This window comes from Chiloscyllium plagiosum, unplaced genomic scaffold, assembly GCF_037043375.1.
Source record: "Chiloscyllium plagiosum isolate Xiang-an unplaced genomic scaffold, Cpla_swu_hap1 HiC_scaffold_1, whole genome shotgun sequence".
Classification (NCBI taxonomy): domain Eukaryota; kingdom Metazoa; phylum Chordata; class Chondrichthyes; order Orectolobiformes; family Hemiscylliidae; genus Chiloscyllium; species Chiloscyllium plagiosum.
In genome coordinates, this window is record NW_028270139.1 from 161502247 (window position 1) to 161520177 (window position 17931).

The 17931-nt window shown below is 44.3% G+C and overlaps 1 non-coding gene across 1 annotated transcript; it reads left to right on the top strand.

Annotated features, from left to right (window-relative positions):
• The first annotated feature begins 13679 nt into the window (after nt 1-13679).
• Nucleotides 13680-13752, top strand: trnav-uac (transfer RNA valine (anticodon UAC)). The gene has a single exon. It is a non-coding gene; the product is annotated as a tRNA-Val (tRNA).
• Nucleotides 13753-17931: the final 4179 nt, after the last annotated feature.

Here is a 17931-nt window from a genome sequence, read left to right on the forward strand (position 1 = left end):
CCAGCAGAAGGAAAAAGCATTAGGTTAAGGAATCAGTGGGAGTAGGAGATCACTGTGAAAGGACTGGAAGAAGGCATTCTGTGGTATTAGTGATGCTGTACAGCAACTCCCCAAGGTTCTTTTGACAGCATCTTCCAAGCCTTCAAGCTCTAGCAGCTACAATGAAAGGGCAGCAGATACACGGGAACACCAACACCTACAAATTCTCCTCCAAGCCACTGACTATTCTAACTTGAAAATGTGCCACTGTTCCTTCACTGTCTCTGGATCAAAATTCCCCCAACAGAATTGTCTGCCTACAGCACGTGGACTGCAGCAGTTGAAGAAGGCACCTTGAGGGCAACTAGGGATGGATAAGAAATGCTGTCCCTGCTGGTGATGTCCAAGTCCCAAGAGTGAATTTTTTAAAAAGCAAATAAACAGAGGCCTATAAATGGAGAAAACAAAAGCAGAAATTATTGGAGAAATTTAGCACATCTCTTAGCATAAAATCCCTACAGCATGGAAGAAGACCATTTGGCCCATCGTGTCCATACTGACCCCCTGAAGAGCATTGTACCCTATCCGTATGACCTTGCATTTCCCACGGTCAATCCACCTAACCTGCACATCTTTGGACTATGGGAAGAATCCAGAGGAAACTCTCTCTGCAAACTATCGGGTTGCAGGCAGTCACCCGAGGGTAGAATCAAACACAGGTCTCTGGTGCTGTGAGGTCGCAGTGTTAACCACCAAGCTACAATGCAGCCCCTGTCTGTGAAGGAAAACCAGAGTTGGCATTTCAAGTTCAGTGACCCTTCTTCAGAATTATAAATGGAGCAATCGGATAAATCGGCTAGGACCAGAGAGTATTATCTCTGGTTAAGGGGTTGCATATTTAAAACAGATGAGGAATTTATTTTCTCAAAGAATAGTGACTCTGTGGAAATTTTTACCACAGAGGGCTGTTGAGCTTGATTGTTAAGTATGCTCAGGGTTGGATAGACAGATTTTTTTAATCTGAAAGGAAGTCAAGGTTATGGGGAAAAGGCAGAAAAGTGGAGTTGAGAATGATCAGATCAACCTCGATCTCATTGAATGGCAGAGCAGACTGTGTGGCCGATTCTGCTCTTACATCTTATTGTCTTGTGTTCTCAACCCCTCTCCTTGGATATTCCTCTCCCACCACCACCACCACCACCACATCTGTAGGGGTTCTTAAGAAAGGTTATCGGCCTGTAGGGTTATTTTGTCCACAGATGCTGACTAATTTGCTAACTTTTCCAGCCTCTATTATTCTTGCACCTTCCCATTTTGCTTGTGGAGACTAATATCTCTGTTTTTTTCAGGCATTGGTGGTAATCTTTCAGGAATCACTGGAGTCAGGGAGGGCCCCAGAGCACTGGAAAATGGCTGATGGAACACCTCATTGAAGAAGAGAGGGAGGCAGGAAACTATGGGCTGGTTAGGCTAACCTTGGTCTTGATTAAAATTTTAGCGTCTGTTATAAAAGTACTTGGAACTGCATGGTAAAATAGGGCTGAGTCAACGTGACTTTGTCAAGGAGATGTAATGCCTAACAAATCAGTTGGAATTCTTTGAGGAGTTAACAAACAAGTTAGACAAGGGAGAGCCAGTGGATTAGATTAGATTTCCTACAGTGTGGAAACAGGCCCTTCGGCCCAACAAATCCACACCGACCCTCTGAAGAGTAACCCCACCCAGATCTATTTCCCTCTGACTAATGCACCTAACACTATGGGCAATTTCGCATGGCTAACTAACATGACCTGCACATCTTTGGACTGTGGGAGGAAACCAGAGCACCTGAGGAAACCCATGCAGACACAGGGAGAATGTGCAAACTCCACGCAGACAGTCACCCAAGTCTAGAATCAAACCTGGGTCCCTGGTGCTGTGAGGCTGCAGTGCTAACTACTGAGCCACCATGTCGCCCGTTGTGGTATATTTGAAATTTCAGAAGGCATTGCTGAGATGCTGCACAAGAGGCTGCTATATAAGATAAGAGTCTGTGGTGTCATGGGCAAGGTATTGACATGGCTGGAGGATTGGCTGTCTCGCAGAAGACAGTGAATGGTGATAAAGATGGCAGCCAGTGACTAGTGGAGTTTCGTAGGGGTCAGTGTTGGGACCACAACTATACATTATGCGTTAACGCTCTAGATGAAGAAACTGAGGGCATTGTTGCTAAATTTGCAGGTGATATGTGGAGGGGCAGTTGGTGTTGAGGAAATGGGGAGACTGCAGGAGGATTTCAACATGCTCGGAGAGTGGGCAAAGAAGTGGCAGATCGAATACAATGTGGGAAAGTATGAGGTTATGCTCTTTTGGAGGAAGAATAGAGGTATAGGCTATTTTCTGAACGGGGAAAAACTTCATAAATCTGGAGCACAAAGGGACTTGGAATTTCGAATTAGGTTTTATTGTCATGTGTACTCAAATATGGGGATACAGAAAATTGGTGAAAAGTTTACAATGTCACCATTCATAGTGCCATCTATGTACGAAGTACCTACAGACAAAATCTTAGGTTAAAAAGTTGAAAAATAAAGAAATAAAGTAAAAGTTCAACATTACAGTTCCTCTCATAAAGTAGTAAATAAGAAATAAAGTTAGAAGTTCCAAGTTACAGTCATTCTTTAGCCATGGGCCTGCAGTCACTCCACACTGGGCATTCCTCTTACTCTGCTCAATCTCTGCACTACGATCTCATTGCCAACCGCCATTCGCTCCCTCCTGCATGGGACTCAATCTCTCAAACCCCGCACTGCTGTCATGCTGCTGACCACCATCTGGGCTCAGTAGCTGCAACACCCACTTTGGTGCCACTCTGGGCCCCCAGTTATTGTCACTGCTGCCTCCACAACTGAGTTGTCTCCCTAAGGTAAGTAGAGAGGAAATAAAAGCTTAATAAAAAGGAAAGAAAGCGAGAAAAGAAGGAAAAAAAGCTGGCGAGATCTGGCTCAGGAGCCCTACTTTGTGTCCTAGTTCAGGATTCTCTCAAAGTTAACATGCAGATTCAGTGACAGTTAGGAAGGCTAATGCAATGCTAGCATTTGTTTCAATTGGGCTAGAATACTGGAGCAGAGATGTCCTGCTGAGGCTATATAAGGCTCTGGTCAGACAGCATTTGGATGATTGTGAGCAGCTTTGGGCTCCTTATCTAAGGAAGGGTGTGCTGGTGATGAAGGGGGCCCAGAGGAGATTTGCAGGAATGATTCTACAGATGGAGAGTTTGTCATATGAGGAGCAGTCGAGAACTCTGGGTCTGTACACGATGGAGTTGAGAAGGACGAGGCAGGATCTCATTTAAACTTACAGAATACTAAGAGGTCTGGATAGAGTGGACGTGGCGAAGATGTTTTCACAAGTCGGGTACAGCATCAAAGAAAAAAGATGACCTTTTAAAAGTGAGATGAGGAATTTCTTCAGCCAACAGGTGGTTAATCGTGGAACTCATTGACAAGAAGACTCTGGAGGCCAAATCATTGAGTGTCTTTTTAAGACAGAGAGGTTCTTGATTAGTAAGAGCATCAAGAGTTATGAGGAAAAAGCAGGAGAATGGGATTCAGAAATATATCAGCCGTGATTGAATGATGGTGCAGACTCGATGGGCTGAATGACCTAATTCTGCTCCTCCATTTTATGGTCTCTATATCTTATTCAACCTCAACTATTTTCCACCCTTCCCTAATATCATGCCTTGATTCAAACTAAGTCTGTACCTTTAACAACCTGCTGGGTGTTTCAAATATCTTTTAGTAACCCTTATGAAGTAACTAGTTTCATTGGGTACTGAACCCTGGACTTTGCTGTGAGTAAAGCCAATGTGATAACCATGAAATCAGTTCCCAGTTTGCTTGTTAGTTTTTTCTGTGTGTGAGAAAGCTCACTATCAATGAACATATTTTCTAGGAGCCACCTGCGGATCCTCACATTATCATGGGCAGTTGTGATAAATAGGTTTTATTTCTCAGCCTTGCCTGCAGATCATAACAGCTCTTAGACACTTACATTAATGTGTGAAACAATGTCTGCCGACTCCAGGCACTCAATACAAAGACCCAAATCCTCTTAAACACAGGCTAGTAAGACTGACAGAAACCTGGACATGTCTTCAAATACTAACACAGTGATGGCAATCAATGTCCTGTTAAAATCACTTGATTGTTTTAACAATTCTATAAATACTGACACTTGCCGATCCTTCCTGTAAATACTGAACACTCAAAAAAAGATTTTGTAAATAACAACATGCTCCCAAATTCCTTCTGTAAATACTGGCACAAATAGAAATACATTGTAAATACTGACAAATTCAAAGAAAGTAGTTATAACTATCCACATACAGTAAGTCCAACCGGCATATAAATACTGGCACAAATCGAAATAAATTGTAAATACTGACACACTCAAAAACCTTGAAGTATATACCAACATAATCCCAGAATCATAATGTAAATACTGGCATTAACAGAAATGCATTGTAAACAAAGATGCACTGACAAAAACCTTCTATAAACATCCACAAAAATTTCATGTATGCACCCACATACTCCCTGGAGCTCCACTGTAAATAATGGCACAAAACCAAATGATCATATAAAACAATGTAAATAATTACACCTACACATTTCAAGGATTACGATATTACAGAGCTTCTTCTCAAAACTTGTGAAAAAAAAACCAATGCATTCAGGTATGGTTACCTACGAGTACTGACGTGCAACCATTAGGGGTGGAGAACTGTGGAGAAAATTGTGAAGGAGACAATTTATTTAGAGAAGTAAGATCAGGAATAGTTGGCAGAGCTTTGTCAGAAGGGAAGTCATGCCTAACAAATCTGGTTAAATTTTTCAAAGAGGTGACCAAATGTGTAGATGAGGATAATGTAGTTGAATATGTGGATTTCAGCAAAGACTTTTGCAAGGCCCCACATGGAAGACTGATAAAGGAGGTAAAAGTACATGGGATCCAGGGTAACTTTGCAAGTTTTACCCGAAATTGGATTAGAGACAGAGGTGGTGGTAGAAGGCTGTTTGTGTGACTGGAGGCCAATGACCAGTGGTGTATCACAGGGGTCAGTGTTGAGTACTTTATTGTTTGTGATACATAGAAAAGATGTAGGTGAGAGTGTTGGGGGTGGATGATAAGGAAGTTTGGCTATGTGGTTGACAGTGAGGAAGGAGGTCTTGGGGTACTGGAGAATATAAACAGATTGGGCAGATCAGTGGCTGATGCATTTTAACCCTGGTAATTGTGAGATGATCCCCTTTGGAAGAAGGAACAAGACAAGGGAAACTCAATAAATGGCAAGACACTAGGGAGCTTAGATAAACCTAAAGATCTTGGTGTATGTGTCAACAAAATCCATGAGGTATTTCTGTGCTGTATGTCTCTAGACTAAATCTCTAAGGGTGACAGGGCAGGTTAGAAGTTTGTTAAGAAGACACACGGAAGACTTGCCTTTATCAGGGAAATATTGCTTACCATACCGTACCATAACTGTGTACAGGTCTGGTCTCCACACTGTAGGAGGGATGTGCAGAAGAGACTCACCAGGATGTTGCTCTAGATGGAGCACTTTAGATAAGAAGAGAGGCTGGATAAGCTCAGGTTGTTTTCTTTAGAGGAAAGAAGGCTGAGGAGGGACCCAATTGAGATGTATAAGATTATGAAGGACATGGACAAGGTGAATAGAAAGTAAGGGTCAATAACAATAATAATTTTAAGATGAAAGGCTTGAGGTTTAGAGTATTTGAGGAAATGTTTTCAAGAAGAGGGTGGTGGAGTCTGGAATGCACTGCCTGGGGGAGAAGTTCAGGTGGGAACCTCACAATTTTTAAGAAGTGTTTAGATGAGCACTTGAAATGTCATAATATTCAAGGCTATTGGTCTTGTGCTGGAAGGTGGGATGAGTGTAGCTTTGGCAGTGCAGACTTGATAGGGTGAAGGGTCTCCTATGTACTGTCTAACTCTATAATTCTACACTAAAGGGAAATATTGCTTACCATACCTTAGGATCACATATTTTATTCTTTCATGGAATGTAGGTGTCACCACCATTTGATGCTGTGAATTGATTGGCTTGCTCGGCCATTTCAAAGAGCAGTTAAAAGTCAGAAATGCAAGGTGAGTCTGGAGTCACATGTAGGCCAGAAAGTGTAAGGATAGCAGATTTCCTTCTGTAAAGAACAATAGAAAGGAATGAAACTGACTGACCATTTGGAATTGACTGAGGCAATGGAAATGACAGTAGCATATGCACCCCTGTTGACAACATCTTGAAGCTGATGCCAAAGTTTGGAGAGCTGAGCCACAGATGAATCAAGCTACAACCTGATACAGTCATACCCATGGAATCATACCTTACAGACCCATGTCCCAGACAAGACCATCACCATCCGTGGTTATGTCTTGTCCAAGCATGACAGAGACTCCAATACAGTGGCATTCTGTTGTTCAGGAAGACCTCAACATTGACTTAGGCTCCCTTGAAATATCCTCGCATCAGGTCAAACATGGGCAAGGAAATCTGCTGACTCCTATTTACACCCCTCCCTCAACTGATGAATTGGTACTGAGGCATGTTGAAAAACACTTTGAGGAAGCACTGACAATGGCAAGGTCACAGGATATACACTGGGTGGAGGACTTGAATGCCAATTTAAATTCAATAAAATCTGTAATTAAACCTAGTCTCAGTAACAGTGACCATGCAACCATTGTCAATTGTTGTAAACACCATCTCGTCACTAATGTTCTTTAGGAAAGGAACTTTACGAAAGGGTAAAAATAGAAAGTGTCATATAATTATAAAGCACAAATACAGACCCTTTGGTCCAACTTGTCTAGATTGACCAGATATCCCAAACTGATTTAGTCCCATTTGCCAACATTTGGCCCATGTTCCTCTAAGCCCTTCTTATTCATGTACCTATCCTAATGTCTTTTAAATTATGCAATTGTACCTGCCTCAATCACTTCTGGCTGTTCATTCCATATACTTCACCACATGAAGAAGTTACCCCTCAGTTCTCTTTTAAATCTTTCACCTTAAGCATAAGCCTTCTGGTTTTGGACTCCCCTACCTGGGAAAAAGACCTTGGCAATTCACCCTATCCATGCCCCTCATGATTTCATAAACGTCAATAAGGTCAACCCTCACTCAAAGATGCTTCAGAACAAAAGGAATCAACTTATTCAGCCTTGCCCTATAGCTGAAAGTTTCCAATCGGGAGACCAGAATTGAATACTGTATTCTGTATTCATATACAGAAAAGTGGCATAACCAATGTCCTGCACAGCCAGAACATGACATCCCAACTCTAATACTCAATGCGCTGACCAGTGAAGGTAAGCATGCCAAGCACCTTCTTCACCATGTTGTCTATCTGCAAGTCTACTTTCAAGGAACAATGCACCTACTCCCCTAGGTCTCCTTGGCCCAGTGCTGGAGAAACTCAGCAAGTCTCACAGCATTTGTGAAGACAGAAACATCATTAACATTTCAAGATCAGTATGATTCAATTCGGAAGACTTACATTTCACTTCCTGCCAAATGGACAACCTAATATTTTTCAATGTTCTACTCCATCAAAGTAGGGGCGGCACTGAATTTGTAATACAGAATCTCTACTGTCCCAATGTCAAGTCTCACCAAGTCTCTCCATAATCACAGCAAAACTTCACTCCTGTACTCCTTCACCTGTGATGAAGGTGCCTTGTTTCACTTGCGATGAAGGTGCCTTGTTTCACCTGCATGTTAGTTTTTAGTGATTTATGAAATGAGAGTATTATTAAGAATGACCACTGCACAGTCATTGTGGAAACTAAAGTCCTACCTTCACATCGAGAATACCTTCCATTGTGTAATCTTGATCAGCTGGGCCAATGGGCTGAGGAGTCGAAAGTGCGGTGCTGGATCCAAGGAGAAGGAAAAGTGATGCTTCAGGCAAAAGCCCATCATCAGGAATAAGCTGATGAAGGGCTTTTGCCTGAAACGTCAATTTTCTGGCTCCTCAGATGCTGCCTGACCTGCTGTGCTTTTCCACCACCACACTTCAACTCTGATCTCCAGCATCTGCAGTCCTCACTTTTGCCTGAGTGACAGATGGAGTTTAATTTAGATAAATGCAAGGTGTTACATTTTTGTAAGAAAAACTAGGGCAGGACTTATAGATTACTTACAGTGTGGAAACAGGCCGTTTGGCCCAACAAATCCACACCAACCCTTCAAACAGCAACCAACCCAGACCCATTCCCCTACACCTAACACTACAGACAATTTAGCATGGCCAATCTAATTAACCTGCACATTTTTGGACTGTGGGAGGAAGCCAGAGCAAACCCATACAGACACAGGGAGAATGTGCAAACTCCGCACAGACAGTTGCCTGAGGCAGGAATTGAACCCAGGTCTACTGGCGCACTGAGGCAGCAGTGCTAGCCACTGTGCCACCATGCCTTAATGTTGTCAAACAGACCTAGAGGTTAAGGTACATGGTTCCTTGAAAGTGGCATTACAGGTATACAGAGGGGTAAAGGTGGCGTTTGGCATGGTTGCCTTCATTGGTCAGAGCATTGCATAGAGGAATTGGGATGTCATGTTATGACATTGGTGAGGCCACTTTTCACAAAGGTCTGTTTCCTAGGCTAGGGGAATTCAAAACTAGAGGGCATAGTTTAAGGGGACAGGGAAAGTTTTAAAATGGACCTGAGAGGCAACATTTTTACACAGAGGTGGTGTATATGTGGAGTGTACAGCCAGAAGAAGTGGTAGTTGCAGGTATTGTTACAACATGTAAAAGACATTTGGATAGATACATGAATAAGAAAGATAGAGAGGGATATGGCCAAATACGGGCAAATGGGACTGTTTAGTTTGAAAAATCTGGTTGATATGGATGAGTTGGACTGAAGGATCTACTTAGTATCACTCTATGTTATGTGACACTGTCACTGTGCTAAGTGTGATAGACTTTGAACAGATCTAGCAATTCAAGACTGGACATCCATGAGGCATTATGGGCCATCAACAGCAGCAGAATTTTATCCAGTACAATCGGTAACCTCATGACATGGGATACCCCCCACTGAACCATTACCATCAAGCAAGGGGATCAACGCTAATTCAATGGAGATTGCAGAAAGGCATGCCAGAGCTGGACCAAACATACCCATAAATGAGATGTCAACCTGTGAAGCTACCAAACAGGACAAGTTGCATGCCAAACAGCATAAGCAGCAAGTGACAGATCTAAATGATCCGAGAGTGTGATGCTGGAAAAGCACAGCAAGTCAGGTAGCATCCAAGGAGCAGGAGAGTCGATGTTTCAGGCATAAGTCCTTTATCAGGAAGTCCCTAATGAAGTCGATTCCCCTCCTCCTCGGATACTGCCTGACCTGCCATGCTTTTCCAGCACTAAACTCTCGACTGTGATCTCCAGCATCTGTAGTCCTCACTTTCTCCCAGACCTAAATAATCCCACAACCAAAGGATCAGATCTAAACTCTGTTGGCGTGCCACATCCACTCATGAATGGTGGTGGATAATTAAACAACTCAGGATGAGTCTCCACAAATATCCTAATCCTCAATGATGGAAGAGTCCAACGCATCACTGCAAAACCAAAGGCTGAAGCACTTACAGCAATCTTCAGTCAGAAGTTGATGATCCATCTTGGCCTCCGCCAGAGGTCCCCAGCTTTCAGTCTTCAACAAATTCAATTCTCTCCATATGATATCAAGAAATGGTTTGAGGCACTAGATACTGCAAAGACAGGCTCTGACAGTTCCAGTGTATATGAATAGGAAAGGTTTAGAGGGATATAGGCCAAATGTAGGCAAATTATTTTAGGCTATCTAGTCAACATGGATGAGTTGGACCAAAGGGTCTGTTTCCATACATGTCAATGACTCTGTAACTTGTCGCTTCCCTAGCCAACCTATTCCAGTAGAGTTGCAACATTGGCATATACCTGACAACCAAGTTGCCCAGGGATGTCCTGTACACTAAAAGCAGGACAAATCTAATCCACTCTTTACTGCCCCATCAGTCTGTTCTCCATCATTAGTAAGTGATGGAAGGTGTCGTCAATAGTGCTATCAAGTAGCACCTGTTGAGCAATAACCTGGTCCGTGATGCCCAGTTTGCATTCAACTAGAGTCAGTCCATTCCTGAACACATTACAGCTTTGGTTCAAAAGGGACAAAAGAGCTGAATTCCAGAGGTGAAGTGAGAGCAATAGCCCTTGATAGCAGGGTTGCATTCAACCTAGTATGGCATCAAGGAACCCTTGAAGAACTGGAAGCAATGGGTATCAGGGGACAAACTCTCCACTGGTTGGAGTCATACATGGCACATAGGAAGATGGTTGTGGTTGTTGGAGGTCAGTGACCTCAGCTCCAGGATATCTCTGCAGGAATTCCTCAGGGTAATGTCCTAGGCCCAACATATTTAATCTGTGGCCTTCCCTCCATCAGAAGGTCAGAAGTGGTGATGTTTGCTGATGATTACACAATGTCCAGCACAAGTCGCGACTCCTCAGACACCAGAGAAGTCCATATTCAATCGCAAAAATATCTGGACAATATCCAGGCTTGGGCTCACAAGTGAGAGAAAGTGAGGACTGCAGATGCTGGAGATCAAAGTATGGTGCTGGAAAAGTACAGCAGGTCAGGCAGCATCTGAAGAGCAGGAGAATCGACATTTCAGGCCCTTCATCAGGAAGGGTTTTCAAGTGGCAAGAATCTTTTGTGCTGTACAAATGGCAGACAATGACCATCTCAAAAAAAGAGACAATCTAACCATTGCCCTTCGACATTCATCACCAAATCCCCAACCATCAACATCCTTGGGGTTACCATTGACCAGAAACTGAACTGGACTCACCATACATTTCATCACCATTCTAGGTAACATCATCAGTGAGCCTCCGGTGAAGCACTGGTGTTAGTGACCCATTTTCCATTTATGTATTTAGGTTTCCTTGTGTTGGTGATGTCACAGAGAGGAATAATTTAGCTTATTCCTCCATCATAAGTGGGGATGTTCATTGATGATTGCACAATTTTCAGAACTTCTGTTCCAAGATGGCAGTGGAGTAGGACACTTCAGCTGGAGCTTGTCTGCTCTGCCTATTCCTGTTCTCTTTCGTTTCCTCTTGGTTTTTTAAAATCTTCTCCTCTCTCACCACTGGTGATTCCAGGCCTCTGGCGATGACTGCAGAACTCCGACGATGACCCCCAGCCTGGTTTAGAGGCCTCCCAGGCTAACTTGACAGCCTCCCAGCTCCTGTGGTTGCCTTCCAGCCTCCTGTGGTGGCCTCCCAGCTTTCATGTTGACCTCCTGTGGCAGCCTGCCAGTCTGATGTGCCAACCTCCCTGCTCTGTGTAGTAGCCTCCCTGGGCATCCTGTCAGCCAGACATGGTAGTCAGGAGCAATCTCGCAGCCTTGTGATCTTCAAGCTGAAGCTTGGTGTGGTTTGGAGCCAGGACCTGGTGCAGACTGGAGGCTAAATGCCAGCATGGAATAGGTTGGAAGACTGCTGTCCTGGACTTTTATTTCTGCAATGCTGGACATTTTATGTCTCTATTTTTGAAGATCTTGTACTAAAGAAGCTGTACCATGTTCCTTTGTATATAACATGGTGTGGTAAGTGGTGATGTATAAACTTTTCATTGTACTTATTGAGTACACGTGATAATAAAGCTCGTTCAATTCACTTCAATATTTATTATTCCTCAGGTACTGAAGCAGTCCCTATCTGAATATAGCAAGATCTGGGCAACATCCAAGGGGAGGGATTGAAAAGTCGTAAACACTTTCACACTACAGAAATTTCAGGCAATGCCATCTCCAGTTAGAGAGAGAGAGAATCTAACAATCTTCGCTTATCATTCAACACATCATTTCCCACGGTCAACACCCTGAGGGTAACTCACCTCCTGACTCCACAAAGCCTGTCCAATATCTACAAGGAGTGTGATGGAATGCTGCCCGCTTACCTGGAGGAGAGGATCATCCAACAACACTCAAGAAGCTTGACACCATCAGGATAAAGCAGCCAAGTTGATTTGCACCACATCCTGAAGCATTTGATCTCTCCATCGCTCAGTAGCAGCAGTGTGTAGTATCTAAAAGATGAAGTGCAGATATTCATTCAGTCTCCTTAGAAAGCACCTTAAAATATTACATCTGGCACATCTGGAAGGATGAGGGCAGCAGATATATGAGAACACCACCGCCTGCAAGTCCCCTTCAAGCCACATGGCAAACTGACTTGGAAATATATTGGGTCAAAATCCTGGAGTTCCCTCCCAGCAGCATTGCGGATCTGCTTACAACACATGGACTGTGGTGGTTCAAGAAGACAGCTCACCATCACCTTCTCAAGAGTCATCTAGTCAGGAGCAATTGTCATCCCGTGATAGAATAAAAATGAGAAGCATATACTCTGGAGAGACAAATCCCGGATTCTTAAAATAGCTGCAATGATTATAGCATAGCTGAGGTGTATTACAATTAGGCAGAGTAGTTGTTGGAAGGTCATATTCTTGGAGAGCACATAACCTGTAAAATGATTGTGTTAACTATATTGACCCTAAAGATGGTACAGGAGGGTTTGCATAGGAGATCACCAGGATGTTCTTTCGGATGAGCTTTAAAGAAAGGCTAGACAGGCTTAGGTTTGGAACAGAGAAGGCTGAAAGGGGACTTGATTGACATATATAAAATTATGAGGGGCATGAACAGGGTAGATAGATTTCGGCTGTTCCCTTAGTTGAAGGGTCAATAACAAGGTGGCATAATTTTAAGGTGAAAGGCAGGAGGGTGTTTGAGGTAAATGTTTTCACCCAGTAGGTGGTGGGAATCTGGAATGCACTGACTGGAAGGTAGTTAGTGAGGGAAACCTCACAAGCTTTAAAAGGTGCATTGATGAGCACTTGAAATGTCAGAGCATTCAACACGAGTCAAGAGATGGGAAGTGGGAGTGAAGATTTAAAGTAGTTTAGTCTGTGCTGACTCAATGGGCTGAAGGGCCACTTTTGTACTGCATGATTCTATGATTCAACAATCCAAAAGTAAGTGTTTTTGGGATTGGACTTAGTAGACTGAAGTTATCAGGGAAGTACTCCTGACCAAAATTACCTTTAAATACAAATTAGAAGATGCAAGTCACTTCAGGTATGCCAGTATTTACAGTCAATTTCTAAGTGAGACACAGTAGTAGTTTTTCTGGAATGTGTTAGTGTCTGCAGTGGCTTCTTGGAAGGGGGTCTGTATTTATAATGTATTCAATGTGAGTGTCAGTAACTATGTGGGGATCATTCAAAATGCTTCAGCTTTGTTTTAAGGTCATTGATTAAGTCAGTAAATTGCCAACATTGCGTCAGTATTTGAAAAACTTGGTTGTGGTTTGCATCAATATTGATGATCTGTGTTTCAGATCATTTGTATCTTTGCGTGGGGTGTGTGGGACAATGTTTAAAGTTGTTGCTGACATGATTCAGTATTAGCAGGGATAACCAGTTGTTTGATTTGATTTGCAGATATTGCCGAGGAATGAATGTGCATGTGCCCTCAGGTTTGCAAGGATTCCCTGAAAATACATCTGCTATTTGGGTGTTTTCCCACATACAGAATTGCATCAGTATTACTATAAGCTTATGTGAATGGTTTCATGGTGTAGTGGTTATCACATCTGCTTTACACGCAGAAGGTCCTGGGTTCAATCCCCAGTGGAACCAGTGACTTTTAAATCACTGTGTTGAAACTTTGATGGCATTTTATACATCGAGTAGACGGGGAGTGAAGATGACTGGACGGCTGGTTTGTTGATACAGAGTGATGCCAATAGTGCGGGCAGAATTCCTGCCACAGCTAAGGTTACCGTGAAGGACTCTCCTTCTTATCCACACCCCTCACCCGAGGTATGGTATGCCCTCAGGTTATCATCTCTCGCTAGAACGGGAAAGCAACTCTATGATTTGGTAAGACTCTGGCATCTTTACTTTTTTACAATAAATCCAAAATTCTGCTTCCCGTCAGTTTGAGAATAATTGCCTGGATTTTCTGATGACCAGCTGGTTCCAGGGTCATGGCAGACTCCAAAGGAATTGTCCTGGAAATTGAAGATTCCACCAGGCAATTCCGTGAAACTGGAGGATAGGCCCTTTCCTGATGTTACTTGCATTGATAGCTCCTTGGTTAAAGATTGGAGCTGCAAACACAGACTTAATCATTAGAAAAGCTTCCCAGCCTATCCAGCCTATTTTTATATCTCAAACTCTCTATTCCTGGCAACATCCTGGTAAATCTTTTCAGAACCTGCTCCAGTTTAATAATATTTTTTCCCATAGCAGGGCAACTTGAACTGGACACAGTACTCGTGGCAATGATGATTGTTCTCAGGGTCTGACGGTGTCATTGTAAACCCCTCCCACCAATGACTGTGGATGATAATCTAATATATTGGAGCCCTGATCCTGCTGGATCCCACTGGGCAGACTATGTCAGGTGAAGAACTGGGTCAAATCCCACACCACTGCTCTGTTGGATATAGTTCTCAGGAACATCCCCTGGGAAACGGGTAGCCAAGTTCATGATCATGAGGATGTACTTTTGGTCCCATACAGCAGGTGTCCCACACAGTCTGTTAACATTTTGCTGACCGATTCCATGAAACAAAACCTTAGAGTAGGTGATGGCCCAGTGAAATTATCACTAGAATATTAATCCAGGGACCCAGGTCCACTACAATTTGTGGAAATGTGACCACTTGAAATACTGGCTGATGTGGGAGTGGGTTTTGCAATTTCCAATATTGCATTTTGCATTGACCAGCTGGCTGCAATATTTCTCTGTGGTACCTTGGCAGCACTGCCATCTGGTGGTCACTGCCTACAGTGCTGTATGAGGGAGACCTTCATTCCTGCATCCACACCTCTTTTTTTAAAATGTTAAAAATCACACAATACTAGGTTGTGGTCCAACAGGTTTAATTGGAAGCACTAGCTTTCTGAGCGCCGCACATTCATCAGGTGGTTGTGGAGTACACAATTGTAAGACACCAACCTGATGAAGGAGCATCGCTCCGAAAGCTAGTGCTTCCAATTAAACCTGTTGGACTATAACCTGGAGTTGTGTGATTTTTAACTTTGTACACCCCAGTCCAACACAGCATCTCCAAATCTTTTTTTAATGTTAACAGCATTTAGGGATTGCTTCTGACAAAGCTTCGTCTGAGTTAGGGTTTTGAATGCCAGAACATTTTGTGGGGATGTTACCAAAGAAGGTCGCTTTATTATCTCCTTGATGTCTTGTAGATTCCTGAAAAGCTTTCAGACAACCAGATCAGAGGGTTTTCTGTTTGCAGCATTGCCTCAGGCTCTGCAGACTGAGATTGTCTTGCTATAGACCTTGGGAGAGACAAAAAATAACTGCAGATGCTGGAATCCAAAGTCGACAAGCAGGAGGCTGGAAGAGCACAGCAAGCCAGGTAGCATCAGGAGGTTTCGGGTATAACCCATTAATTTTTGAGCACACATTTAGGGAGAGTGCCAGACACATTCTCCTGGAGCTGTAAGGACTCTCTGACTTCAGTGGACTTCTCATCCACACAGAAGATGAGTAAGGCAGTCACTGATCCTGGGCAGTCAGTAAAGAGGAACAGGCACGTATCTTTCTGTAAGCCCCATCACCAAGACCTTGTCCATGCCTTTTCCCAGACCAGCATTTGACCAGCCCCATTAGCCCTTACAGGCTTGCTTGTCTCACCCTATGGAAATCTGGCCATGTTTCTTTTGAATACAAAATCCTGGTACTGTTCAGGGATTTGGTTAACCTCATCCTCTCTCTCAGGAGTGCCCCAAAGGGATTCACAGCTACAGTCAGAATTGTAGCCAGGTCTGTGTGTTGCCTAACTGACTTTCATTCTCTGCACAGTGTGGCATGTGCCCTGATGACTTTCTTTTTTTGCCTGTCAAAAACTGTGTAATTGGTTTTCAGGAAACTGGACAGCTTGGAGCTGGGAACAAGTTACAGAGAGAAAATGAAGTGGTCTGTTCATCCCTAGACCAGGAGCAGTATCCCTGTTCTCTGCAGAACAAAACTCACTGTAAACCTGAAGAAAACCATCTTTTTTGTCTCTTAGCAACCAGTGGAAGCATTTGGAAAAAGATGGTTGAAGCAACTCTTGGTCAGCGGAACAGCCATACAACCCGGGATAGCGTAAACATAATGTGTGTGTGTAAGTAAGGAGAGAGCCTATAAGGAGATTGGATTTTAGTTAGTGGTATCATATGCTGATGGTTTATAACTATTTACCTGTAGGCAGTATATGTAGTTCAGTGTAGAAACCTGGTCTGTGTAATCTGGAAGGAGAAAGTGAGGACTGCAGACACCGGTGATCAGATTCAAAAAGTGCAGTGCTGGAAAAGCACAGCCTGTCAGGCAGCATCCGAGGAGCAGGAGAATCAACGTTTCCAGCATAAGCTTTTCATTCCTGATGCAGAGCTTATGCTTGAAATGTCGACTCTCCTGCTCCTCTGATGCTGCCTGACTGGCTGTGCTTTTCCAAGATGGAAATGTGTTGCTGGAAAAGCGCAGCAGGTCAGGCAGCATCTAGGGAACAGGAGAATCGACGTTTCGGGCATTAGCCCTTCTTCAGGAATGAGGAAAGTTTGTCCAGCAGGCTAAGATAAAAGATAGGGAGGAGGGACTTGGGGGAGGGGCGTCGGAAATGTGATAGGTGGAAAAAGATCAAGGTGAGGGTGATAGGACAGATTGGGGTGGGGGCGGAGAGGTCGGGAAGAAGATTGCAGGTTAGGAAGACGGTGCTGAATTTGATGGATTTGACTGAGACAGGCTGGAGGGAGGGGAAATGAGGAAACTGGTGAAATCCGAGTTCATCCCTTGTGGTTGGAGGGTTCCTCGCCGGAAGATGAGGCGTTCTTCCTCCAACCGTCGTTTCGCTGTGGTCTGACGATGGAGGAGTCCAAAGACCTGCATATCCTTGGTGGAGTGGGAGGGGGAATTGAAATGTTGAGCTACAGGGTGGCTGGGTTGGTTGGTCCGGGTGTCCCAGAGGTGTTCTCTGAAACGCTCCGCAAGTAGGCGGCCTGTCTCCCCAATATAGAGGAGGCCACATCGGGTACAGAGGATGCAATAGATGATATGTGTGGAGGTACAGGTGAATCTGTGGCGGATATGGAAGTTTCTTTGGGGCCTTGGAGGGAGGTGAGAGGGGAGGTGTGGGCGCAAGTCTTGCACCTCCTGCGGTTGCAGGGGAAGGTGCCGGGAGTGGAGGTTGGGTTGGTGGGGGGTGTGGATCTGACGAGGGAGTCACGGAGGGAATGGTCTTTACGGAATGCTGATAGGGGAGAGGAGGGAAATATATCCTTGGTGGTGGGGTCCGTTTGGAGGTGGCGGAAATGACGGCGGATGATGCGCTGTACATGGAGGTTAGTGGGGTGGTAGGTGAGGACCAGTGGGGTTCTGTCCTGGTGGCGGTTGGAGGGGCGGGGTTCAAGGGCGGAGGATCGGGAAGTGGAAGAGATGCGGTGGAGGGCATCGTCGATCACGTCGGGGGGGAAATTGCGGTCCTTGAAGAAGGAGGCCATCTGGGATGTGCGTTTTTGGAACTGGTCCTCCTGGGAGCAGATGCGGCGGAGTCGAAGGAATTGGGAGAATGGGATGGTGTTTTTGCAGGGGGCAGGATGGGAGGAGGTGTAGTCCAGGTAGCTGTGGGAGTCGGTCGGTTTGTAGTAGATGTCCGTGTTGATTCGGTCGCCTGAGATGGAAATAGAAAGGTCGAGGAAGGGGAGGGAGGAATCTGAGACTGTCCAGGTGAATTTGAGGTCAGGGTGGAAGGTGTTGGTGAAGTGGATGAACTGTTCCACCTCCTCGTGGGAGCACGAGGCGGCGCC